The sequence below is a fragment of the Mandrillus leucophaeus genome, unplaced genomic scaffold (assembly GCF_000951045.1).
Source record: "Mandrillus leucophaeus isolate KB7577 unplaced genomic scaffold, Mleu.le_1.0 Scaffold156, whole genome shotgun sequence".
In the NCBI taxonomy this organism is placed as follows: Eukaryota; Metazoa; Chordata; class Mammalia; order Primates; family Cercopithecidae; genus Mandrillus; species Mandrillus leucophaeus.
The window spans coordinates 3776882-3803063 of NW_012101543.1; the positions used below are offsets into that span (position 1 = coordinate 3776882).

At 37.7% G+C, this 26182-nt stretch overlaps 1 pseudogene; it reads left to right on the forward strand.

Annotated features, from left to right (window-relative positions):
- Positions 1-4405: 4405 nt before the first annotated feature.
- On the forward strand, positions 4406-6059 carry LOC105536179 (annotated as a pseudogene).
- The last annotated feature ends 20123 nt before the right edge of the window (positions 6060-26182 follow it).

Here is a 26182-nt window from a genome sequence, read left to right on the forward strand (position 1 = left end):
TTTTTTTTAAAGTAGGCTGAATAAGATGAAAATTGAGAGTTGCTTATTTACTTGGTAAAATGGAGACCGTTAAAAACCATGATAAAAGAAATTTCAGTAGAGTGGTGGAGATAAAAATCTGATAAAAGTAGATTAAAAAGAGAACAAGAGGTGAGAAAGTAGAGAGAGTTCATATGAGCAATATATCCAAGGAGTTTTGCTACAATAAAAATTATAAAAATGGTGTAGCAGCTGGAATGGCACATAAAATAAAGGAAAGTAATTTAAATATGGGACATATTACAGCATGTTTGAATTAATGGGAAGGAGTTAGTAGAAAGGAATGATTGATGTAGGAGAACAGGGAAATAGGTTAGTTTCACAAGCTATTGTTTCAGCTACTGTAGGCAGGAGAGGATGGCATCCTGTGTACAAGTGGATGTAGAGGGGAGCGCTTATTGTTTGTCTAGTTTTACAAGAGACAAGTCAGATTATAGGCAGAGATGCAAGTGACTGGTATAAACAAGTGATGGGAAATGGTGTAATTTTTCTTTTGATCCCTGTTATTTTCTCATTGAAATAAGGGAGATGGATGAGGAGGAGCTGTTGGATGTTTTAAGAGAAGGAAGGTATTAGATAGGTTGTTGAGGGGAAGAACAAACTATGAGAAAAAGGTAATTGTGTTGCTGAGATTTATAATAAAAAATGTAACGTCAGGTGAGTCTGCATGATTATGATGGTACTAACAAGATTGTCTTTGCGGCCGGACATGGTAGCTTATGTCTGTAATACCAGCACTTTGGGAGGCTGAGGCGGGAGGATCACAAGGTCAGGAGATCGAGACCATCCTGGCCAATAGAGTGAAACCCCATCTCAACTAAAACACAAAATATTAGCCAGGCATGGTGGCGCATGCCTGTAGTCCCAGCTACTCAGGAGGCTGAGGAAGGAGAATCACTTGAACCCGGGAGGTGGAGGTTGCAGTGAGCCAAGATCATGCCACTGCACTCCAGCCTGGTGACAGAGCAAGACTCTTTCTCAAAAAAAAAAAAAAAAAGATTGTGTTTGTGTTGTTTTCCTCCAGCTCAGCTACTCTGATGTAGCTGTGGATGAAGAAGAAGGGAGTAGTTAACCAGGGTTTGGGTTTTGCTCTGGGAATGTGGCACAGGAAGAAACAGACAAAGGATCAGAAGGTGTTTGTGAACCGTGATCATAATGATGGATCACGGCATCTAAGCTGAGTAAATAAGGAAAGAAGGGAATGCAGGAATGGGGTGATGGACAGGAAATAAATAATGAGATCATCAATTGGAGGTCAGCACGGGGTTTGCATGCTGGCAACTTCCTCCCACTGTCTTCTTCCCTTATATTCTCCATCCCTTGGTCACAGGCTTGCAGCACTCTGGCCATAGGAAACTATCTGCCACCTCCTCAGATAGATCAGGCTGTTACGTACATGCACTTGTATTTTTGCATATGCTTTCCTCTTAGTTTAGAACACTTCATTTCTTTATCAGACTGTTCTTTCTTGACTCTAACAATCACTTCCTCCATGGTATGCCTCTAGCAATGATCACAGTGTCCTGTAGTTATATTTTATGTACTTTAGTCAGTTTCCCTAATTAAAAAGTGAGTCTTGTGAGAGCGGAGACCATATATTATTCATGTTTGTATTCCCAGCACAGGGCTTGGTCTACATGAAATAAATGGCCTATGTTCCTATGTTTTTCTGGCATAAAAGAATGTTTTGGCGGAACTGCAATAAAGCCAACAGATGAGGAGCCTCCTCTCACAGAATATTTTATTTCCACTCTCACGTCCCCCATTATAATATTCAAGAGGCATATGCTTTTTGAGAGTAAATATATTTTAGTAGTACTTTTATGTAGTTTCCTTATTTATTTCTTAATTTTTGTATCAGCTTCATTTATAAACAGTAACAAAGTAGAAATAAAAGTAGGATCCTTTAGCTAGATCCACAGCAACTCTCTCTGTATACAGAGGAGACAGCAACTCCTCAGTGACATCTACTTTATTTTTTGTGGACAGCTAGGTGAGTCAGTAAGAACATGCGTAATAACGACAAGGTTACAGGTTAAATTTCATGAGAAGCATATTGTCTTTCATATTTATCTATCCGAATTTGTACATAATGGTGCGGAAATGTGAATGAATTACTCTAACTCTACCAGCTCTTCTGGAAGAACCCCTCAGTTGATGAAGTGGAAACACAGATAGCGATTGCATAGATAACATGAAAGAGCATTCACTTGGCAACTTTGATTAATTAAGAGTTAATTCAGAATAGCATATAAAGATGAGCCATAGAGATTACCAGGCTAAAGTCTTGTGGAGCAAAGAGAGAGGAAAAAAAGAGACAAGTAATTAAATGTAACATATAACCATGTTTATAATGAAAATATAGGTCAAAGCTCACTAGAGAAAATATTATTATGACACTTTCTGCCCAGAGGAAAAAAATTGTAAACCCTAGTTTAAGATCCATTTTTAAGCATGATTACAATGCAAAACAAAATTACAGTATAACCAACTAACATTTGCAATTCCGTAGGGCTTATTGTCATATTTATAAAATAGAAACAGGGAGTTCTGATAGGTGCTATTATCATTTTGTCATTTAATGACATGAGAGAAATTAGCCTAAAGTTGAACAAAGGACATGAAAATCAGAAATATTATTTTATATTGTTCCAAATTGACATTGATGTCATAGGAATAAAAAAGAAAATATTAGTGTTGGTGATAAAAAATGTTATGTGCTAGAATAAAAGGATATTCTTCCATAGAATAGACATATTTTATTCTTTTTAAGGACAGAGAGGACATTTAATTATTATGGTTATCACTTATTATTGAAACAAACCAGGTGTGACACCTTTCTTTAAGTGCAGATTCATTAATTAAAAATTATTACTAATTATATCCTCTACTATGCCAAGAAAAATCTTGGCCATGCTAGGGACAATGCTTAAAAATTTAGAAAGTGGCTACACTTGTAGAGGTGTAATTTACTATTAAATTTTATTAAAGTAGATAATACTTTCATGACAGTAGAAAATGTTTTTATTACAACGTACATAAGGATGTCCTTAAGCTTATCCAATTTTGCACTTTTGAGTGAGTGCACTAAAATTTCTCTTACAAGGCACTGAATGAAATTTCAATCACGAAAGGGTTAAAAACATTGGTTAGAATTGAAGTACATTCTATTTTCTAGAATTCACATGAATAGTTTAGAAATGCTATCACAGCACATTAAATGTTATTATACTGATTATTTATCACATGGTTAATTATGCCTAATGCAGAGTGAGAGTTTACTGCAACTGATTATAATTAGATGTGTTTGGCTGCAGTTAGAATTCATAATGGTGCAAGGTTTATATTTTCGCTTGGTGTGTGAAAGCGAAAGGCTTTGGTAATGAATTTATAGCAATAATTAGGTCATAGATTTACTGCTAAATACATTACAGTTAAGCAATTCTATATATACATATGTCTCAGGACTGAATGCATATGCACATATTTATCTGTGAAACATAACCAAAGACACATTAAATTGCTGAAACAAATTGGTTTTCTTTTGCTATCTGGTTTTTATGTCATTGTTTCAAAGGCTCTTTGAGATCACTGAATTGACAGGTGTGACTAGAAGTCTTTGTATATATATTCAATAGTGCAAGACCCATTGAAATTGCTGTAATAAATGAATATCAAATTCAGTTACCTATTTTCATTAGTCTGGGCATCTATGCAAGTAAAGCCTATAAGCTGGGAAGGATTATAGAATAGTGCATCTAAAATTTCCTTGCACAGCACAATAAATGCCTTCAATAGGATGTCAGCATACCTCTTGTCCTTCCATTTTGTATAGTCGGTTTTAATAAGTTCTTTCAAAATTAAGTTTCTCAGGTTGGCAATTGTGAATATGACTATTTCTATTTTACTTTTATCCTCTTATGTGCAGGAAGCAAACTCACCTCAGAAGTCACATCAGAAAGTACATTTGGAATTTTTATTTTTGAAGTACATAATTCAAATTTAATTTTTAAATTTTATATATTTTAGTAATAAAATAAATTTCGTACATTTAAATGTTGTCACAGAATTTTGTTGTCTATCCTGTTTAGTATTTTGATAGTTGCCTGAAAGTTGGGAAGAAGAGCTAATATTTCAAATGGCAAAATAAAAATTCAGACATCTGCTTCCCGCCGTGCCCTGCGGCCGACCGGGGCAGCCGGGAAGTGGGTGGGGCGGTGTTACCCAGCAGCTCCCGGGGCATCGCTCAGGCTCAGGTCTGCTCTACACTGTCGCCGCCACTGCTGTGGTCGCTGGTCGGCCAAGGGGCCGCGATACTGGTTGCCCGCGGTGTGAGCAGAAGTCGATGTGTACCGCCACCGTGAAGATGGAGGGGCCTTTGTCCATGTTCGGGGACTGCAAAACTGGGGAGGCAATCCGCTCCCAGAATGTTATGGCTGCAGCTTTGATTGCCAATATTGTAAAAAGTTCTCTTGGTCCAGTTGGCCTGGATAAAATGCTGGTGGATGATATTGGTGACGTAACCATTACCAACGATGGTGCAACCATCCTGAAGTTACTGGAGGTAGAACATCCTGCAGCTAACGTTCTTTGTGAGCTGGCTGATCTGCAAGACAAATAAGTGAGAGATGGAACTACCTCAGTGGTTATTATTGCAGCAGAACTCCTAAAAAATGCAGATGAATTAGTCAAACAGAAAATTCATACCACATGAGTTATTAGTGGCTATCAACTTGCTTGCAAGGAAGTAGTGCGTTATGTCAATGAAAATCTAATTGTTAACAAAGATGAACTGGGAAGAGATTGCCTGATTAATGCTGCTAAGACATTCATGTCTTCCAAAATCATAGGAAAAAATGGTGATTTCTTTGCTAACACGGTAGTAGATGCTGTACTTGCTATTAAATACACAGATATAAGAGACCAGCCACAGTATCCAGTGAATTCTCTTAATATTTTGAAAGCCCGTGGGAGAAGTCAAACGGAGAGTATGCACATCAGTGGCTATGCTCTCAACTGTGTGGTGGGATCCCAAGGCATGCCCAAGAGAATCATAAATGCAAAAGTTGCTTGCCTTGACTTTAACCTAACAAAAAACAAAAAAACAAAAATGAAGCTTGGTGTTTAGTGGTCGTTACAGACCCTAGAAAACTGGACCAAATTAGACAAAGACAATTGGATATCGCCAAGGAGAGAATTCAGAAGATCCTGGCAACTGGGGCCAACGTTATTTTAACCACTGGTGGAGTTGATGATATGTGTCTGAAGTACGTTGTGGAGGCTGGTGCTATGGCAGTTAGAAGAGTTTTAAAGGCATTGATCAAGCTTCTGGAGCAACTATTCTGTCAATCCTGGCCAATTTGGAAGGTGAAGAAACTTTTGAAGCTGCAGTGTTGGGACAGGCAAAGAAGTGGTACAGGAGAGAATTTGTGATGATGAGCTGATCTTAAAAACACTAAGGCTCGTACATCTGCATCGATTTTCTTACGTGGGGCGAATGATTTCATGTGTGATGAGACGGAGCACTCTTCACATGATGCAGTTTGTGTAGTGAAGAGAGTTTTCGAGTCAAAATCCGTGGTTCCAGGCAGGGGTGCTGTAGAAGCAGCCCTTTCCATATATCTTGAAAACTATGCAACCAGCATGGGGCCTCAGGAATAGCTTGCTATTGCAGAGTTTGCAGATCACTTCTTGTTATTCCTTATACACTGGTAGTTAATGCTGCCCAGGACTCCACAGATCTGGTTGCCAAATTAAGAGCTTTTCGTAATGAGGCTCAGGTTAACCCAGAACGTAAAAATCTAAAATGGATTGGTCTCGATTTGAGCAATGGTAAACATGGAGACAACAAACAAGCAGGGGTGTTTGAACCAACCATAGTTAAGAGTTTGAAATTTGCGACACAAGCTGCAATTATCATTCTTTGAACTGGTGATCTTATTAAATTACATCCAGAAAGTAAAGATGATAAACATGGAGGTTATGAAGATACCATTCACTCTGGAGCCCTTAATGACTGATCTGATGTCTCTTTGTTTATAACAATGTTAAATGCAATTATCTTGTACCTTGAGTTGAGTATCACACATTGAAGTACAAGCTGTTAAAAAAAAAAAAAAAAAAAATTCAGACATCTGTATTAACAAACCTACACATGTGCCCCTGAACCTAAAATAAAAGTTAAAAAAAGAATTCATACATCTTACTAGGCAGAAATCAATTCTTTGTAATATAATAAGAATATGTGTAAAGTCCATCAGTTAGTTCAAAATTAACAGGCAGATGATGAAGAAGTCTTAAGTTTGCAGCAAAATGTCAAAAATGCGTTTGGGTTTTAGTGAAGCACAGGCTTAAGAGTAGCCAAATGGTGCTTAAAAAGTTAAAACTAAGAGAACTGTGCTGAGGTTAAGGATGGTTAATGAGATTCCTAGGTCTAAGGTATTTGCGCCATGTCTCCTGGTCTGTGTTAGGGTCTAGGTGCTGCAGGGGCATTCCTAATTTGGAGTCCATCATGGTGAGATGACGGGAGAGGAGGTAGAAGGGTTCCCAGGGTGGTTGAAGTCAACCTGGGTAGATGCGGGAGAAATTGATAAGACCTGACCTCCAAGGGAGAATTGAGGTCACTGCACGTGCTCAATCTGGAGAAGAAAATACATCATGGAGACTCAACTGTGTGCCAGAAATTAAACACTATCATTCAGAAGTGGAAATAACTTTTTTTTCAGTGTTCTGGAGCAACTAGAAGTCAAAGTGATGAGAATATTTATATTATTTCAGTAAAAGAAACTTTCCTAACAGAAGCAGGAACCAGCACTGGGACTGCTCATCTCACAGTGAGTCCCTGGACATCTGAAGTGTGCAGATGGGAGCCAAATGCCCAGCTCTTTCAGGCATAACATGTGGAGGAGAGTCTTTATGACATGGGAGCTTGGCTCTGATGACCTCCCAAGTCCCTAACTTCTTTATGGTTCTTTAGGTTATCTGGACATTTTAGGGGGCATATTTTGTTACTGTGTTCAACAACACATAAACGCGTCTGAGATTAATAAGTATTCCATCTGGGAAAAGAGAAACAGAATTGTGAACTACTCAAGGCCAAAATGTATATAACAAATGGTGGAGTTTTTAACTTGAGATTCCTTTTTTCAGTCCTGTGTACAATGAATATTTCTGCTGGTTGCAACATTATAATTCACAGAATTGAGTAGGAATTACAAAATATAGAAAAAGAAAGAAAACCCAAAACTGTTAGAATCCACATGAATTTTAATGATTTATTAGCATATGCACAAAGCGTGAATGTTAAATATGGCAAATTGATTGATCTGAGGCAAACTTCCAAGGGGAAAAATTGCTACATACTCTCTCTCTCTTTCAGTTAACATCTGCCATGTACTGGAGGTTCCAGAGAAAAAGTGAGAAAAGCTGAGTCTGCACCCTCATCATGGAGGAAATAAACTCCCTTAGGACCAAGAACAGAGGACAGAGGAAGGACTCCAACATGATGGGCACCAAGGAATCTTGGTCCTTCTGAGAAAGAGGAGGTAAAGTGAATCCGTGTGGTCCTTGGAATTGGTGGTGGTAGTGGGGTGTTGGATCTAGGAAGGATCACCCTTGGAGCCTGAGAACATGTAGAGGAGAGAAGCAACAAAACCCCCATGTCCAAGAGAATGTCACGGAAGGGTTATCTGCTGAGGAAGTGGTAGTAGGTAAAGCTTGCTTCGCAGAACTAGCCATAAGAACATTTATTGAGGGAGGTATCAGTAGATTGAGCCCCTCAGGCCTAAGCTGTTATCTGATGGTGTTTCTGGGCACTGACATCAGAATTAAAGAACATTTGTGAGTCTCCAGCTTTTTCATAATCTGTGGGGAAGCAGAGAACTCTACGGGGAGAGGGAGGAGCAGAGCTGTCTGGCAATGGATGGTTCACTAATGGCTTGCAGGTAGCAGAGAGAGAGAGAGAGAGAGAGAGAGAGAGAGAGAGTGTGTGTGTGTGTGTGTGTGTTCAGAGACACTTTTCTATCCTTTAGGACAATTGCTTAAGGAGTACCTGTAAGGAGGGACACTGAGTCTTTAAAATATTTTCTCCTTTTACTGCTAACTAATGAAACACAATCCAGAACCATACTGAGTCAGAGTGCAACGTTTCAGCATTTTCTTGTTGCTTTTAAAGCGGAACGATCCCCTCCACCTTGGCAGAAGGGAGAGCTGTTGATCTGCCGTTGCTCTGTAATAACCATCTAGGGTTCCAAGCTGGCCCAAACCGAGCTTCGGCTTAATGAATTATGGAGGCAACATACCTTTTAAATAAAGCCCCGCCAAGGAGAACTGCAAAAAATAGAAAAAAAAAAAAAAAAAAAAAAGGAACCTGTAGAAAGACTGCATGTGGTGGCTCATGCCAGTAATCTCAGCAATTTGGGAGGCCAAGGTGAGAAGATCACTTGAGCTGAGCAGGTTGAGGCTGCCCTGAGCTCTGTTCATGCCACTGCGCTTTCAGCCTGGGTGACAGAGCGAGAACTTGTCTCAAAAAAGAAAAAAAGAGTACCTGTAAGGAAAACAAACAAGCAAACATAAAAGCAGTAGAGCAAGTGCTGTTGTTTAAAAGCATTCCCAGCACCATTAGCATCTGGGTACCTCCATTAGCATTTCTTTTTCTTTTTATTCCCCATATCTAGGCCTTGTCACAAGCCTGTTATTTATCCATCCCTCTGCCACTCTCTGACTTAGGTTGCACCATCTCTTGACTGGATCAGTCACAGCATTCTAATTACCCTCTTTACCTATTCTCTACCCTGTAGCCAAAGCTATCTTTTTTAAAAAGCAAAACAGATTATATCATCCTCATCATACTTAATGTGCTTCAGTGGCTTCATGTTTCCTCTGAGGGTAAAGACTAAAGTCATTACCATGGCCTATGAGACCTGATGTGATTTGGGTTCTACTCATGTTTCATGAGTAGAACCCTCTCTCTCTTCTTTATTCTTTGCCTACTGTAATGTGTGGAATAACTGCTGTAAGAACAGCACAGGTGAAACTCCACTAGAGGACATGGAGTGATTTGGAAACAGGAAAAAGGCCTTACTATCAGTGTGAAGATATGAAATAAGAGAGATCATAAGAAAATATATCTGAGGCTTAAAGGAAGAGAAAGGTCCAGTATTTCAACCGCAACCAGGAAGCCAAGGATTCCTCCAGGGTTAAGGCCTGGTTTGGATACCAGCTGCCATTTCCCATTACAGACTAAAAATTTTGCAAGAGCCTGCCTATTCCTAAGGTTCATGACATTCCTCTCTGGTCTTCATGATAGTCTGTAGAGTAAAGGGCTGATCACAGCTAAAGTCCAAAGTCCTTTATGAATTTTCATCAAAATTAGATTTCCAGAAACTGCCTGCTCACAGTAGCTTTTAGGTATATGATAGCAGAGCCAGCAATTCAATATTCTTTATGGAGAGTTGGAGGTGAACCAGCATAATTCAACTGAAATTAGAGAGTGTAGGGGTTAGGGGTATCTCCCAAAGGATAAGTGGGTGAATTGATGTATTAATTATTAATATTAATTAATAGGTGCTATAATAAGTGAATGCTGATGGTTCAGTGGCTTGATAGAATATGTTTCTTGCTCACATAAAATCGAGATCGAGTGTTTGTGGATGGCATTCCAGGCAGTGATTCAGCAACTCAAGCTTATTCCATCCTGTCAGTCTTCCATCTCCTGCAAACATTAGAGTCCTGTAATTTCAGTGAGCAGATGGGGAAAAAGAATGATGAGGAAGGCACAACTGCTCTTTATGTACTTCAGCCTAGAAGTGACTCACTCTGGCTCATGTTCCATTGGTGAGCACGGGTCACATGGCTCTATCCTAAATGAAAGTTGGGTAGCTACTTTCCAGAACAACACCACGGAAGAAGAAAATCTCTTTGGTAGGGAGCTGGTAATCTCTGCAACAGAGAGTGAAAGAAAAATCATATTTTGGCTATTGATTTCTACCCATATTATTACTGTTGTTTTAATTTTAAGTTCAGGGGTACATGTGCAGGTTTGTTACACAGGTGAACTTGTGTCATGGGGGTGTGTTGCACAGATTATTTCATCACCCAGGTGTTAAGCCTAGTTATTTTTCCCGATCCTCTCCTTCCTTCCACCTTCCCCCTGTCTGATAGGCTCCGGTGTGTATTGTTCCCCCTATGTGTCCGTGTGTTTTCATCATTTAGCTCCCACTTATAAGTCAGAACATGCAGCATTTGGTTTTCTGTTCCTGCATTAGTTTACTAAGGATAATGCCTCCAGCTCCCTCTATGTCCCTGCAAAGGACATGATCTTGTTTTTCTTTTTTTTTTTTAACCTACCCATTATTATGTATTAATTTTTCTTCCCTTAGCAATAATCACGAAGTTAAATTATTTATAATTTGTTGACTGAATCTAAAAACAGTTGGACTCTCTCAGGAGAGAAGAAAGGCTGATAGGATTCCCCGTTGTGAGAAAGTTTGCTCCATACAGTGTTTGTCTACAGGATGAATGAGCATTCTTTCTCTCTCTGTGGTGGTGGTACGGTGTGGGAGATAGTGAAATTCTTGTTTGTTTGAGGTCTGCCTTGTACTCCCACTTTGACTCATGTCCAGTGACTTAACGGCATTTTATATTGATCACACATATAGTTGAGGGGCTTGGTGGAGATACTATTTACTAGCATGAATTTTTGTGTGCGAGTATTATATAGTAAGAAGTAATGTTGTTCAGTATATACATTTTCTTTGCAACATGGAATAAGACAATGAGTTTTTTTTTGTTTTTTTTTTTCTGTAATCCACTCACAATGGACAGAAAGAGTATTAACTACAATGTTTGAGGTTGAAGAGTAAGGTAAGAGTACATGGGGGGAAATGACCTATTCTGCCTAGTAAGAATACTTAGTATTGTCTGCTAATGCAGAGGGCTGGGCCAGAGAAGGTGAGTCAGTGTTCATATAGGAGGTTAACACACTATGGTTGGGTGCGGAGTCTGAAAGAGATCCTCTGATTTTGTTGTTTTATGCTCTGCTATATCTAAGTATGTAGATAACAACTTTAAGAAAACCCCTTCTTCCTTTACTAATGCCAAGGAGGATCAGCTCAAGAGCCATTTGTATGTCTTTCTTTCTCTGATATTCTTCATGTTTGAATATTGGAAGGACAAAGAAAAAAATTCATTCGCTTAAGAAAAGCAAATAGACTGGGCACAGTGGCTCACACCTGTAATCCCAGAACTTTGGGAGGCAGAGGCAGGCAAATTGCCTGAGGTCAGGAGTTCGAGACCAGCCTGGCCAACATAGTGAAACCCCATCTCTACTAAAATACAAGAATTAGCTGGGTATGCTGGTGGGTGCCTGTAATCTCAGCTACTTGGGAGGCATAGGCAGGAGAATCACTTGAACCCGGGAGGTAGAGGTTGCAGTGCACTGAGATTGTGACACTGCACTCCAGCCTAGGTGACAGTGTCTCAAAAAAAAAAAAAAAGGAAAAAAGAAAAGCACATAAATGTTCTATGACTCTAATGGTTGGAGGTTGGGGAGACAGAGCAGAGTATCTGCTATGAGAGAAAGTTAAGAAATATGAATTCATCAATTGAAATTTTATTCAAGTCCCAAGTACTTATGTAGGGTGGCATTTTAGTAACCGGTGCTGACTCAAATAATGTTTTTCTGAGATATTTTACCCAGATTAGAAACAGGTGAAAGGATCTTGGCCTACTGTTAGGATTCACTTTCACAGTTAGAGTGGTGGTTGTATATTTACGATGAAATACATGGGTGGACAGAGCAAAGGATTATCCCTGAGATGTAGAATAGAAAGATTAAGGCTGTGACATCAAGATGTTTCCACTGCATACAAAGCCTGCATTTCTTTAGATATCAGGAATATCTGCCAAGGGGAGGCCATCAGAGAGTTCCATGTACCGAGGGTTCGATTTTCTGTCAGAACACAGATCTAGACCTAAGCAGTGGGCATTACTAGAAGGCACAATTTTCTAAATATTAATATCATTAAAATATGGAAACAGTGAGAGTTGTCTCAGAATGGAATCGGCCACTTTGTATGATGGAGTTCTCCATTATGCTGGACAATGGTTAGGGGTTAAATACTTGGGCTGGGATTTCAACCAGGTGACTTCTGAGAGACTGAGTATACAAATGGACAATGGCTGGACCATACATAAAAAGAGAACCCTGATCCACAATCTGCAGCAACCAGCCCAGAAATCAATTCATAATCTCTAGTAACCAGTCCAGGAAACTAATCCACTCTCTATAAATCAGACATGTAGGAAGTCAGGTCATTATCTCTAGCAACTGGTCCAGGGAGCCAAACAATAACCCCTGTAACCGCCAGTGTCAACCAACCAGGAATTGATTAATAACTGGCAGCTTCCTTGATTTTTTTCCCTTTTTCCAAGTTAGGTCCAACTGGAAAAAGCCAAACATGCCCTCCTGACCAATCACATAGGTTAGCCCATTGACAGCTTCCCCGTGCCAACAGCCTCCAAACAGGGCTGACCTGAAACCTTTGCCTTTTTCCACTCTGAAGCTTTCCCACTCCCCTGCCTGCCGGTTTCCGCCAAAATGAAAGTGATGGAGGCTCTCTTGCTAGAGCAAGCTCTGAAGAAATAGCCTTTGCTTGTTCTCATTTGCTTGGTCTTCATTTGTTTCCACAATTCTAACGATCTTCTGATATTTCGATTCTTTAAGTAACAAGAATTCTAACGACAAATTAATGCACTGATTAGCCCATGCCAACTTCTCAGTATTGTGACATCACCGCTCCCAGGTTTTTAGGTTCACAGCATTGGAGGTGCCTGTGGTAGGGGAAAGAGCCTGGTCTGGGTAAAAAACCCGGGTACACTCCTTGCTGGGAACAACTCCTGTCTATGTGACTCTGTGTCTTCAAGATTCTCTCCTTATCCTTCAAATTGGAGTTGTACTAATTCACAGTCTTTCTTTCTTTCTTTCTGTCTTTCTCTCTTTCTCTTTCTCTCTCTCTCTCTCTCTCTCTCTCTTTCTTTCTGACAAAGTCTCACTCTTGTCCCCCAGGCTGGAGTGCGATGGCGTGATCTCGGCTCACTGCAACCTCCGCCTCCTGGGTTCAATTGATTCCCCTGCCTCAGCCCCCGAAGTAGCTGGGATTACAGGTGCCTGCCACCATGCCTGGCTAATTTTTGTATTTTTAGTAGAGACGGAGTTTCAACATGTTGGCCAGGCTGGTCTTGAACTCCTGATCCCAGGTGATCCACCCGCTTCAGCCTCCCAAAGTGCTGGGATTACAGGTGTGAGCCACCGTGTCCAGCCCACAGTGTTCCTTTTTTGAGACGGAGTCTTGCTCTGTCACCCAGGCTGGAGTGCAGCGGCACGATCTCCGCTCACTGCAACCTTGGCCCCCCGGGTTCAAGCAATTCTCCTGCCTTAGCCACCTGAGTAGCTGGGAGTATAGGCGTGCGCCAGCACGCCCGACTAATTTTTTTTTTTTTTTTTAGTAGAGATGGGGTTTCACCATGTTGGTCAAGCTTGTTTTGAACTCCTGACCTCAGGAGATCCACCAGCCTTGGCCTCGCAAAGTACTGGGATTACAGGCGTGAGCCACCACACCCGGCCATCACAGTATTTCTTATGGATTGAAAAATACAGTGCCTGGGAGAGTAAAAATAAATGCTTAAAGAGTTTGTGTTGTGCTTTCAGTTTCACCCAACACATACTTTCACAGCATTTACCATGTGCCCGTCACTGTTCCAAGTGCTTGATGAATAACTCCCCTAATCCTCATAACATCCCCATGATGTTGGTATTAATACACCCATTTTAACAAGGAGGAAACTGACACTTGAAGAGATTCAGTGCTCTTGCAAAAGTGTACAAGTAGTGAGTAGTTTGTGAAGAACTAGGACTATGATTTTCTCTTGGCTCTTCTCATACCTTGTTCATTACAAATTCTCACATTATTTATGAAAAATATGCCAAGTCTTCACTAATTTCTTTTGATTTAGGCACAACTGTGGCCCAGATTCTAACAACCTTTCACTTAGACTACCACCACATTCTAAGTTGGACTCTTCATTTACAAGCTCTTTTGACAACAGATGGCAATAAAATAAGATTTTTTTTCTATTAAAGGTAACTTATTTGATACTTCCCGAAAGTACCCAGTTGCCTTTGTTATCAAACTCCAAACCTTGTGCCCACAAACCTAACAAGTGTAACTAAAATGTATTCAGCATTTTATTATACACCAAGCTTTATGCTAAACATGATATATATAATATATATTATATATACTCATTTAATATATAATATTTAGAAAAATAACAATATCAAATGTGCTAACTTATATCACATGTATTATATCACATTTATTATATGAGTTTTATGTACATCTTTTTTATGAAAATACGATTTTTATACATCTGCACTGTCCAATATGCTAATATTTAATATTATATATATATATGTATATATATAAAATCTCATTTAATCCTCATGGAGTGGGTACCATTTTGAGTCCTTGGTATGAGGGTATTGAAGCTGAGAGAGACTATATGACCAGCTAGTGGCCAGTGGATCTAGGCTAAGTCTGTCAAGTGTCAGTTTCCAGGCTCACCATCTCTACTTCCTTCCTCCCTTACCTCCGTTTGCTTTGTGTTGGTAAGTTTTGTATAAAGCTATCTATTTTATTTCCCATTCTACTCTCTTAAATCAGCCTCGGGTATATAATGCTTCATTCCGGAGTCTTTCTTCTTCTCAATCACTTTCCCTTCATCTCAGTCAAATCAAATCAAATCCCTAGTCTGGGAAACACAGCTTGCCTCTCAATTGCTTTGTGGTGAATGCTTCCCAGGTTAATGCTATCAGATAAGCCCTCGACACTCGTAAACTTTACATATGTTTTGAGTTGTTTTGATGCAGCCTTTTCAATCTCTATCATTTAGTTTACATCTGATCCTTACGTAGGTGTTCTGTTTCTTTTCTCTGTATCTCCTCACCCTAGTCTGTGCTAGATAGAAAACAGTAACATTACAGAAACCTCTGCCAGGCATGGGGAATATCTTTATAAGTCCTTATAGTTCTAAGTTATACATTCAAAATTCAAACCCCATCCTAATAGTAAAGAACAAAGAAAGCCTTGTATAACAGGTGCTGTGAAAACAGTATCATTAATTTCTACTAATTCCTTTTCCTCTTAAAAAAAAAAAAAAAAGCAGAATTAGTTGGCTTCTCATTTAACTAGGTTCACATCTGTATTCTACTCATTGCCTGCCCTTACATTTCAGTACTTGACTAGGAAAAGGGTACACAATTATATATTTTGCCAACCACAGCCCTTTCTTTTTATCTTGCTTTTGCCTCTGCCATATATTGTAATCACAGTGTTAATATAAGCTGTAGAAAATCACATTTATTTATGTGTGGTCTTATCCTCACATAAATGTATCCTTTATTTATATATAGTTCTGTAAAAGACATAACTGCTTGCACAGATACATAGATACACACAATCATTGGAGAACGTAGCTGGTAGGATGAGAGGATGCTTGGCTCAGTAAAGGGAAGAGAATTAGAATAAGTCCAAGGGATCCTACTTCTATCTTTCCTCTTAGAATTGAGTTATTCCTTGGCTCCCATGTTTTATTGTTTTAACTTAATATCACATGTATTATACTATGTATTATATGAGTTTTATGTACATCTCTTTTTTATGAAAATATGATTTTATACATCTGCACTGTCCAATATGCTAACCACTAGCCACATGTGGCCATGCTATACTTGGAATGTAGCTGGTTCAAATTGAATTACTCTAAGCCTAAATATATTCCAGATTTCAAAGACTAGATAAGAAAAATGTGACATTAAATATCTCCTTAATAATTTTTAATTTTGATCATTTGTTAAAATAACATTTTACTATGCGTGGTTAAATAAAATGTATTTTAACATTTAAATAAAAATTTCTATACATTTTTAAAGGTATAGAAATTAATTTTACCTGTTTCTTTTTACTTTTAAAATATAGTTACTAGAAAGCCGTCACACACATGGCTTTCATTTGTGGCTCTTACCATATTTCTATTGGAGAGTGTTATAGATGTCAGTGATTGTGCAATTTTCAGACTTGCATATATGCGTGTTGTGTGGTGTGTTCATGCAGTTGATGCTGAATATTTGTTGAAACTGAGAACATAGATTAGGAACTTGGTGAAAGTAAATTAGTGAATGAGTGGTAAGTTGCTGGAAGAGCTTGGTTAGTTCAGAGGGCTAAAATTTGCTGCCAGATATTTAAGAATCTAGGTATCATTAGATATAATGGAGATGCAGAGGCAGGAACTTTACAAACAAATGCTATGGGGTTGATAGAAAATAAGGTATGACAACTAAGGCATCCGTAAGATAGTCGACAAATATTTATTGAAGACATATTAGATGCCAAGTTCTGTTTTAAGCATTAGTGATACAAAATTGATTCACGTGTTACATTTCACCAACCCTCCATGAGCTCCTGGCCTAGGGTGAGAGTAGAAGTACATACAATTAACAATGATCCAGTGAGACAGCTAGTCAGAGTAAACAGTATTTGCTTAAATACCATGTATACAGTACAAAGGAGTAAACAAGCTAAGTTTTAGAAGACCTGGGGCAGCCAAATGGCAATTAGATGAGAGTTTAATCATGTGAATGGGGGGTAAGGGCTCCACAGAGGTTGTCCTGAAATTCTTACTGATTGTTTTCCTTGGAATAGTTCCATAGGTAGCAGGCTTGAAACAGAAGGGAGTTCTGGAAGTATTATCTGAGAGAGTTTTTAACTAACTTTATCAACCGTACTTATGGTAACAGAAAATGTGTTAAGTGTAAGTGACTGAGTGTGCATTTTAAGCATTGGCCAAACTTCCAGCTGCCTAACAACAGAAAAACAAGCACCTGTAGGCCATTCCAGGCATTCTCTCTCCAGGTCTTACTTGGGTTTATTTGGTTGTGTTTGGGAGAGGAACCGATTTTCAAGTGAAGCAGGTGTATCAACATGTTTGGGTCATTACTGTGCAATGCGGTAACCCAACTTTTTACATCCCTGTTACATTTTCTAGCAGCAAAGGTGATGTCCTCAACTGTGTGCCAGGCAATGGCTGTACCATTATCTCATTCAGTTTTATGCCCATTCGAAACGCCACATTTCATTTGGTGACATTTCCAAAGCAGTGTGTAGGAAAGTTGTTCGTGTGATGTTTTTAAGGTCACAGGGCTAACATTTTTGCCCACTTCATCTGTGAGAACTCGATAGAGAAAAACACTTTGCCTTCTTTCAGGAGAGACATAAAACAGAGATCTGGTCCACTTGTGGATATCGAAGCACCTCTGTGGTCTCATGCGCGGGTGGTTTATTGGCTGCAATGTCCTGGCAAAGCTTACATTGCCTGAATTGTGCTCATAAGGAGTTACGCTTTGAATTCATAGAGCTGAGTGGGTCAACAGATCCCATATATAGTAGTGAGAATCCAGATGATAATAAGGATAGGATGAGTGAAATTATCTTATTGATTTAATTGATCCATAGAGTTGCTATAAAAATTTCCAATTCAACAAAAACATTTTTATTGCCCAGTGGTATACTTTTTCATGTTACTCAAGAAAATTCTGTAAAAGAGGTACCGTTATTCCCATTTAACAGAAGAAGAAACTGAGGCCCAGAGACATGAAGTGATGGTCCATTGTTGCCCAGATAAGTTCTGAGTTTCTAATTCGATCTCAGGATTATAGACACTAAAACGAATGCCTTTCTTTCTATGCCATGCAGCTACTCATTGACAGCAGGCGAGGGAGGGCTTGCTAGGTAAATCTCGACTCCTGTCAACTCTGACATTCTTTCTTTCTTTTTTTCTTTTTTTAGTGACCTGAATATGCCATTTAACTTCTCAGACCCCTTAAACAGAGAAAACCAGTTGCTTCTTTCAGTGCAGAATGAAAAAATATATTCCTATTTTTAAAATAGGGAATATAATGGCAAGGCTATATTCCTGAAAAAAATGCAGAAACGATAACAATTTGAAATATGACAAAGTAATACAGATTTCCTTTTCTGCAGTCACACACACATACACACACACACACCCTGCTCTCTTGAAACTGATAGAATCTCATATAGCAATTACTCTTTTCTCCAAAATGGAAATGTTACAAAAATAAATTTTTATTCTAAAATAGTACACCAAGCACATTCTGTTTCCCTGGAAAGCATGCAAAAACTACAAAAAATGAACCTCAAATAGTTGACTTAAAAAATTTTTTTTTTTTTGCATCTTTCTAGCTTCTGTTTTATTGCTCTTGTTCTAGAAGCTAGAATGTCTGTCCTGACCAACTGATAGTCATGTATCTCCATCTTGTTGGATCTTTTTCTCCTGGGAAAGTAATGGACTCTTCAGGTGCCTTTAGTTAGTTAGGGTTTAGAAACAGTGTTGGCAATTAAATAAAATAATTAGAAAATCAAAACTGGTTAAATAATTCAATTAATACTGACATTTTCAACATTTAGACTCTGATATTATCAGCCCCTAAGAAACAAGGATACACATACACCATGAACCCTGCCCTCAAGTAGATCAAAGCATTGTAGATGGAGAAATATACTGAAAACAGATGCTACATGCTAAACACAAAGGGGGGTGCTGAGCGGAGGGAGTAATTAAATATAAAGGGAAGGTTGAGTAAGTTCACCAAAGAGTTCACAGAAATATCATCTAAACTGTGTTTGAAAGAGACTGCAAGAAGAGAATTCCAGATGAAGGGAAATCATAGACAAAAGCCCTGAGATTGAATATAACATTTGGATATAAAACCTAAAGAGATAATTCTTGAATAACTTTTAGGTTACCTGACACTTGTGAAGAAGCTCTATTCGGGTAGTTGGAATTTTTGTTTTTCCTCAAGGTACCTCAGATTATTTTGAATTAACAAATGGGTTGGCACAAAATATTTTGTGACAATTGATTGGAATGCTATCTTGTTAAATTTCTTTCTACTTAAACATGATCAATATACATTAATTTAGTTCATATATTATATAGCATTCCGGAACAGGAATTACTCTTGATGAGGCATTCTTTATGATGTTGCTGTTGGAAAATATCAAAATATCTCCAGATAACCTGTTAATTAAGAAAAAGTAAATTTATTTAAAAAATGACTCAATAAGAGTGCACACCACCTTGGCAACTCTAGCAGTGTCTCTGAAGAGGAAGTAAGAAGAGGAATATTTATAAGGCTTTGCTGTCTGGGCTGAAGTTCTTTAAGGGAGAGTCTATTAAGGTAGGGAACTGATTGGGATTGGGCAAAGTTTGTGGTAGAACAGGCTTTATATAAAAAAAGATTGAAAGACAATGTTTAAATTCTCACCAAATAAGAAGAAAATAGTTTATTCAGTAATTTACATGAACATATTTATATACCATAAGTACAAATAACTAGCAATAGTGTTCTGAAAATATTTTCCAAGTGCTCATTATTAGGAGTGAGTAAAATCTTTGACCAGGGAATTATCAGTGCTCTGGTATGTTTTAGGTTTTATTTTTTTGTCACCGAGTCTGCTTCTGTTCTCTCTCTCTCTCTATGTATATTTTTTTCCATAGCTTATTGGTGAAGAGGTGGTATTTGGTTACACGAGGAAGTTCTTTAGTGGTGATTTGTGAGGTTTTGGTGAACCTGTCACCTGAGCAATGTACACTGAACCTAACTTGTAGTCTTTGATTCCTCACCCCCTTCCCATTCTTTCCCCCTGAGTTCCCAAAGTCCATTGTGTCATTCTTGTCAGGCTGCTTCTGTTCTATTTGTGCCTTGCTGCTTTGGCTGACTGAGAATAGTCAGTTTTCTGACTCAGGGAACATATTATTATTCACAGACACTTCTCAGTACAGAATTGCTTAAAGATCAGATTTTTAATGCATAGTCTTTATCCTCCGTATTGAAATGTATCTATTACTCAGGAATAATCAAATTCACTTCCTGAGAGATAGTTTAGTTATTATTATAGCTCTGGTTGATATCTCTACTTCTCTTGTCTCTGTCCTATCATTGAGGAAATGAGATGAATTGTGTACTGTTGTATTATTTACTGAAAACATTTAAACACCAGCAGTATGATATAGCATGTATATTATCTATTTCTTAAAGGTGATTAAATATCATTGAAAACACTTATTTGAGAATATACATTGCAATTAGGCTACATTGAAAGGTTCTAATCTAGTAGTTCTCAACTTTGTCTATAAATTGGAATTACCTAGGGAAGTTTGAAAAATACTAATGACTGATCCCAACCCCAGAAATTCTGATTTTATTGATTCTGGGTGTGGAAACTTAAAACCTCTCCCCCAGTGATTCTGACATGCAGCCAGGATTGAAGACTACTGCTCTAATTGGACACATACTCACAAAGTTGCTAAGCGACAACTGTTTTTACCAGAGGTCAGCTCTAGAGCACTTATAAATGATCATAAATGAAGGTATAAATGATCTGTTATTGATGAAATGGGTGGTGTTTAAGATATGCTGATTCACTAGAAATATGATGCAGCTGCCTCAACTTTGCTCACACAGGACCTAAGAATCGAGTGGTCTGAACCACCTCTGCCCCTGATTTAAGAATGACATCCACCTCATGTCCCAATGGAATATTAGCTGACTCCTTCCACTAGGGCATCTGTTTCTAATTAAACTTGTAAGGCTGGGACTTTGCATATACAGAACATTTCATATGATTGTTTTCATGGTTGCTTGCTAATAAACGTTGGTATGTGTTACCAAATTCAGTGTAAGGCCTCCTTTTATAGTGGCATACCTCCCAGAGATGAGATTATAGTGGAAGGACATCCCCTGTCCTCCCTTACCTTTAACCATTGGAAGTTAATGATAACTAACTTAGGGCATTCTGCAATATGTATAGTCTTTTGTAGGGAGAAGTTTCCAGGTGAACTTCCATCTACAGTAGAGTTCCTCAGAAGCAGTGATGGGGGCACCATGAAACCGGAACTGCTCATGTAACAATATTAAAATCTGCTTTGGTTGAGTTTTTATAATCTATCATTTGGGCTGTATAGTTATGTTACCCAATACTCTGATAATTACTGTGAAAGAAATCTTCTGAGTCTAACAGAATCCTAGCCCTTCTATCTTGTCCATATAAGTTTATTGGGATATCATTTATATACAGAGAAATGCACAGATATTAAATGTACAGATCAGCCAGCATTGAGCAATTGAATACATCTGTATAACTCTTACCAAGATATAGAACATTATCATCAGCCCAGAAAGGGTAATTGTGCCCCTTTGCATTTAATAACACCCTACCACACAGACACCAAGCATTGCTAATTGATTAGTTTTACTTAATCCATTATTTTATTTAAATGGAATCATATAGCACGCATTCTTGTGTCTGGCTGCTTTTCCTCAGCATAATGCTTTTGAGATTTATGTGTTGCCTGTTTGAGTAGCCTGTGCCGCCTTATTGCTGAGAAGTACACCATAGAATAAATGCCACAGTTTGTTTATCTATTCTCCTGCTGATGGTCAATGAGCTATATCCAGTTTTTAGCTATTATGACTAAAACTGCTGTAAACATTTTTATACAAGGCTTTTAGAGGACATGTTTTCCTTTCCCTTCAATAAATATCTAGGAGTGGAATTGTTGTCATGGGTAGATGTGTGATTGCCATTTTATATGTCCATTACCAATGTATGAGAGTCCCAGTTGCTCCAAATCCTAATCAATATTTGTATTCCATCTTTTTCATTTTGGTCAATCTAATGATGTGTAGTGCTTTGTTGTTTGTCATTGCATTTTTAATTTTCATTTCACTGATGACTATGCTGAACACATTTTTATGTGCTTATTCAATATTTTTATATCATCCTTTATGAACTATCTATTACCTATTTTTAATTGGGTTGTTTACCATTTTGTTTTTGAGTTGCAGGGATTATTTTTTCTGAATTCCAATCTTCTGTCATTTACGTGTTGCGAATATTTTTCCCAGCCTATCTTCTTAATGGAAGTTTTGGTAAAAATAAGTTTTCAATTTTGATAAATAAGATTTATCACTTTTTTTCTCTTATAGATAGTGTTTTCTCTATCTTATCTGACAAATATTTGCCTATCTCATGGTTGAAAAATATACCTCTATGTTTTCCTCTACAAGTTTTATAATTTTAACTTTTATATTTGGGTCTGAAAATCATCTTGAAATAATTTTTGCAGATGGTAACTTTTCTTTTCCCATTGAATGTAATTTGGTGCTCTGGTTAAAAATCGTCTGACAGTATATGTGTGATCCATCCCTTCTATTTTGAGAAACAAATTTAATATCCATGAAATAATAGAAGAATGTACAATTACATAATAAATTATGTGCTATATATGCTTACCAACGAAAGTGTTTTTTTTTGTTTTTTGTTTTTTGTTTTTTAACATAGCAGAAGACAAGCATCCTGTCATATTTCCCTTAATTCCCATTAAAATATTCAGGAAACATCATGGATCGTTATAAAATAGCAACAAAAGAAAAAGCGAAAGTAAAACACCAAAATCTAAGGAATTTTTCTACTAACTGAGTTAGTCAGAATGGGTTGCTTTGTTGTGAATCTTTTTTCATTCACTATACTCAGCACTTAGTAAACATTTTCATTCTGGAGATTCATGTTCTTTAGTTATAAAACATTTTATTGTATTAGTTTTTTGATGATTATCTCCCCACCAGCATCTTATCTGTTCGCTTTCTGGAGTTCCTATTAGTTGCATGAAATATCTCCTAGGTGAATCCCCATTATTCATATGTTTTTCTCTTACCCATCTCATTGGCTTTTTGTCTTACTTTCTGAGACATTATTATTATGGAGTAGGGGCTATTTCCAGGATATTGTTTTCTAAGACTTCTTTTGAATTTTGTACTGCAGAAATTATATTTTAAAATTCCAAGAGCTTTTTTTTTTTGGATTTTTTTGTTATTATACTTTTTCCTTATTTAGTTGATCTGTTAACATCTTTTAATTCTATGACAATGTTACGATTGTTCTTACCTGCCTTGTCTGTTGTCTGCACATTCTCTGTTTCCTCCTAGCTACTTTTTCCCATTTGTTCATTTTCCTAGCTACATTTTATGCTGGGTTCTTTTCTTAAATGCCAAATAATCATTGGCTGCCCATTCATTTGGGTGAGGAGGTAAAGACCTGATTGGAAGATTGTTGGGTAGGGGCAGGCTTATACACTGATTACCTTTACTCTAGGAAAGTCATATGACAAGCTCGTTAGCTTTGTCATTAGGGGACCTACGTGTTAGTAGATGTGAGTCTCTCCCTATTTTCTCTAGATAAAGGGTCCTGCAGTATTCTGTCTGGAGACATCAGTTTAGCTGCTGCCATTCTGGAGCCAGGTGGGCAGGGGTTTGGGAGAGTAGCTCTGTGGTTCAGTATGTTAATCCCCTGTTTTTGGTATGACTGCACACTGGCCCTTCTTTGTACCTGGAGCTTGGGGTTACTCTTGGAAGGTTGTCCACAGAATAAATCTTTGGTCTCTTGCTTTCCTCCTGGAGATTCTCCATTTTTGGCACAGATCTAACTGCTTCTGTATGAGTCTGTTCTCACATTGCTGTAAGGAAATACCCAAGACTGGGTAACTTACAAAGGAAAGAGGTTTAAATGACTCACACTTTAGCATGGCTGGGGAGGCCTCAGAAAACTTACAATCATGGTGGAAGGCAAAGGGGAAGCAAGGCACCTTCTTTACAAGGCAGCAGGAAAGAGAATGCCAAGCAAAGTCCGAAGAGTCCCTTATAAAATCATCAGATCTCGTGAGAACTCACTCGCTCTCATGAGAACAGCCTGGGGCAAACCACCCCCATCATTCAATAACCTGGTCTCTCTCTTGACACATGCGGATTGTAGGGAAGATGGAGATTACAATTCAAGATTAAATTTAGGTGGGGACACAAAGTCTAACCATGTCAGCTTCTTTTAATAATAATTTTTGAAAAATCACTTTATACCATTTGCTTATTCTTGCTTTCGATGATATCTGATTTTTGAGTCATTCTGCATTGTCCTTTGTATTGCTATTCTGAGGTTCCACAGGGAAAATCAACTAGTTTTTCATTGGTTTACACCATTGTAGGCACTTAGGTTTGACTCTTTTCTATTTTGCTAAGCCACTGACTGTTCTTTCATCTGTTTTCATATTTATAGAAATAGTTTGCATTATACATGTCTCCTTGCATCAAAGATAAAATTGAGTTTTCTCTTTCTTGTTCTAATTATTTTGGGATGATTCTTTGAGAGGAGAAAAAAGTGAAAATCTTTTAACTATTTATCTTGAAATTGCTCATCTAATTGACTTAAAAAAAAAGAAACCCCTTTAGACTAATACAACTATAAAAGATGAAAAAACATGTCTATTTCTTTCTCTTAGTAGCAAAACTACTAAGATACTTGTATCAAACCTTACTTGAAGAAAAAAAAATCTGTAACCTGAAAATGAAGGTGAGTATAAATAGGACTATTTGTTTCTGACAAGTCACTGAATGAGTGATACATGTGGTGAGTATAGACATGCTGGGGTTCTAACACACAATAGAATACACTCTTACTCCCACCTCTTTCTTAGCTTAGATATTTTGTATCCCTGTTGCATTTGTGTGCTGAATCTCACATAGGTAAGTATTCATATAATCTTTATAGAAATAAGTAAAAACTGTTACCTTCTTAGGATATGAGGTGACAATAAAGGTTAATTCCATATTTCATGTGTATACTGAGGCAATCACTAGAGACGATACTTGGTGACTCACAAGATTAATTTTATTTTTATAAAATGGATCCTCTACAATGGATTACTTTCTATATCTTGGAGTAAGGCAATTCTTGAGCTACTTCAAATATTTTTTCACTTTATTGGAGGCTTAGTATATATTATCCTTCAAATGTGCTATAAATCAGTTTAAATTAAAAATACTTTTATGCTTGCAGTTGGATGCCTTTTCACAGTTTTACAAAAGGAAGAATATAGGCATTCTGTTTTATTTTACTTAAAACCATTTATTTAAACTCTTGTTGGAAAGTGGAGTAGGTAACTACCTATGAGAATGATCTAGATGATACTTTTATTGGACCATCAACCCTTTCCCCTCTTATCCCATTGCTCATTAAGAGACTTATCTGACTTTCAGGATTTCTTGAGAGCCAAACCTGGGCAATGACTTCTGCAAATAACAAACAACAGAAGCTGGTTGGAGCGGGAGGGTAAGCAGACTGTCATTGGCAACTTTTTGGAATTATGTCAAAGTGATGCAGCAGCAATCTTTTAACATTGCTGCAGGCCTTTACCATGCCATCAAGCTCTAATCAATCAAGATGGGAAGATAGGCCCAGCACAGTGGAATTTAAAAACTAGCAAGGTCAGCATCCTACCTGGCATTAGATGGTTCCCACCTGCACACCCCCACCATCCTTTTTTTTCAGTATGTTTTCCCTAAAACTTTTAAAGCTAGAGTAGGGAGAACATCAGCATTTAAAAAGAGACATTGTAAATATGGCTGTGAAGATCACATGCTCCAAAAGACAATTAGGTCAACCTATTTCTTCTTTTTTTTTTTTTGCATGATGTAGGTTAAAAAAAGATTTCTACTAAAGAACGACTGAACTTACTTTATAGGATATATGGGGTGGATCTGGATGTGTATGGGATGTGTCTGTATCTACAGTGATAAACAAAATATGAATTAGAGGTTGAAAAGGGAGAAGCTGGACAATTTAAGATAAGGAAAAGGCAAAACTAAAGATAATTCATATTAAGCTTAGTATGTTGTTAAAATTCACTAGCTATCATTTTAGATAATTTTTATAATAGATAATAACAGTGTTACATTTCTTTTGGAAGGTAAAAGGAAAGGAAAATTACTCTGATCATCATGGTGCAGTTGTAAGAACTTAATGAAATTTTCTTCTGGTTTAAGATATTACTATACACAGCAACATTCAGCAAATTATGTAAAGTAACTGATTTCATTTTCTAAGAATTTATTTCTTTAATTTTTAATTTTGTCACTATAAGATTCAACTAGCTTTATATTTAGCAGCAAATT